We start from the raw sequence: 2,500 nt of genomic DNA, 5'->3' as shown, positions 1-2,500 counted from the left end.
ATCAGGGAGACATCAGGACACATGCTAGAGTGCACTTACCTTACATACTTTACCAGAGGCAGAATGGGGGAGAGCAGGGGTAACGTCAGGAGAAGATCTAGCGTGTACTTATGCCCCTTACTGTATCAGCCACCGGGGTCAGATGGGGGCAACATTTACACGCCCACATGGTCCAGCTGCCCCCCCGTTACCCTGTTCATGCTGCCCCCCCCCTCCCCCCCCTGCCCTTACCTTTACATCTCTGTCTGACTGAGGAGGGATGGAGGGAAGGGGGGAGAGATTGAGAAAAAAAAAAGTGGATAAGAGAGAATCGAGATGATGTAGCGAAAGAAAGAAAGAGAACCAGTGAGATGAAAAGAAAAAAAGAAAAGGGCAAGAAAGAGAGCGAACGTGAAAGAGAGAGGCCGAAGCAAAACGGCCAACCGACGCAAAACGGGCGCAAGTCCAAACGCAGGCCTGTTGGCCATTTATTGTACCGCTGCGCTGTAGCTGTCTCGCCTGTCCTCATGCGGGGGGAGGAGCGGTAAATAGAGGCGTGTTCATGACCATATAAAGGCAAGTTCATCAGCAGGTCAAGTGCCATCATGTGCACTGCCAGATCTGGCCTTGAAAATAGCAACGACACACCCCCACCGCCACCCGCGCCTTGGGTTAAAACTGCTTATGCCGTTAATATAAAGCCTGAGAGTGTGAACGGCAGGACATTCTTCATCCTCTGAGGGGCGATGAAGATGAAGACCACGGGCTTGCGAGTGGTTTCATCACCACAACCAGAGGAGCTTGGAGAACGACTGAAAAATAACATCCCGTTGAAAAGCCTTCCACTGAAATACACAATGCACAGGCTAGTCCTCGGTGTGGGCCACTCTGTTCCCTGTGTTCCACTCTCCCACAACAGTGCTCTTTCTGCTCCAGGGAGCGTCGCCTGGAAATGGGTCAGAAATATCACAGACAGAATTGTGCTGGTCATCAGATTAATAGACTGTCTGGATGCATTATCTGGAGGCATTATCTCCCCTCTGCACCAGCGTGGGCTTGGATCCCAGCCCAGAGCAAAGTGATTGAAAAGCGAGTGGTACAAGGCAAGGGCCAGGGGCAGATGGACATAAAACAAGGCAATTTCACTAAAGATGGTTGAGCTCCATGCAGACCGAGAGAGGGACTAGTGGGTTTTTAAAATGGGAGGTAGGGTGGGTTTTATGAATTGGGGTTGTTGAAAAAGATACCCTAATGGAGGGGTGTTTTGTGATGCGTTGCTCGAAGGTTTGACACGATACCTTACACAACCTTACAGCTTTCAAAAGGGAAAGTGCACACCCTACACACAGGGGCAGAACAGACAGACAGATGGACTGTCAGACAGACAGACAGTCAGACAGACAGACAGACAGACAGACCAACAAAGATACACACACACACACACACTCACACACACACACACACACACACACACACACACACGACACACTCTCTCTCTGTCTAACTTTTGTCGAAAACAGAAAAAAGTAACTTCTAAAACAACACCCTGCCTGTTGCAGAGTGCTTTTTAATAACCTGCATCTGCGACAGTGAGAGTAATAGGAACACGCCTTTGAAGTGAGACAAGCAGCCATGTTATAATGAGGGACGGGGCCACTCAACCATTCAGCACCGCTCCTCCAGTTAGGATCCTTCAATTAAAGAAACAAACGATGCGTTCAGCGAATTCTCCCCTTAAATCTCCTGGGCTACCTTTCACTGAGAGGAATCTTGACTTCTATGAGCACCACTCCCATCTGCTCCACTCATTCCAATGGTTTTAGATACAGAATGTGACTTCACCTAACCAGTGTGTGTGTGTGTGTGTGTGTGTGTGTGTGTGTTTATGTGCGCATGCAGGTGTGTGTGTGTGTGTGTGTGTGTGCATCCTCCATCCTCTACTAGCCAATGTGTGACAGAGATGAGACTGATGGAATCCTGGATGCTTGCTGTCTTTGTTCAGAGGGTGGTGGCCATGTGTGAATGTGTGTGTGTGTGTGTGTGTGTGTGTGTGTGTGTGTGTGTGCGCGCGTGTGTGCGGGCGTGTGTGTGTGTGTGTGTCTGTGAATTTAAGCGGTATTTATCTATGAATTATGCTCAAACTCCTTTCTTTTTGAAATATTGCTTTCAATATCTCATATGTTTCAATATGCTTTCAAATTCATCAATTCCTTTCTAAGGAGTGAACATGACTCGAGGGAGAAGAGGAAGCTCAGGGAGTGATCCATCAAAGTCACACAAAAGAAAGCTGTTAAAAGACTCACAATCATTTCAGATGTTTGCCTTTGGTGCTAGACTCTCTAATGCAATTCTGAGTCAAACTTGCATTATATCTAGCATCTATCCACTGCATTCAGATCTGCATGAGTGCTTGGGGGGGGGGGGTTGATTGAGAGCTAAGACGAACAAGGAGTCCGTTTGTAATCAGGCTCTCTGTCGGAGATCACGCTGGGTTAGATTGAGTTCTTTCTGGCTCTTGCAT

Source organism: Nansenia antarctica, assembly GCF_963989245.1.
Source record: "Nansenia antarctica genome assembly, chromosome: 11".
Lineage (NCBI taxonomy): Eukaryota > Metazoa > Chordata > Actinopteri > Argentiniformes > Microstomatidae > Nansenia > Nansenia antarctica.
Note: the sequence above shows the minus strand (reverse complement) of the source record.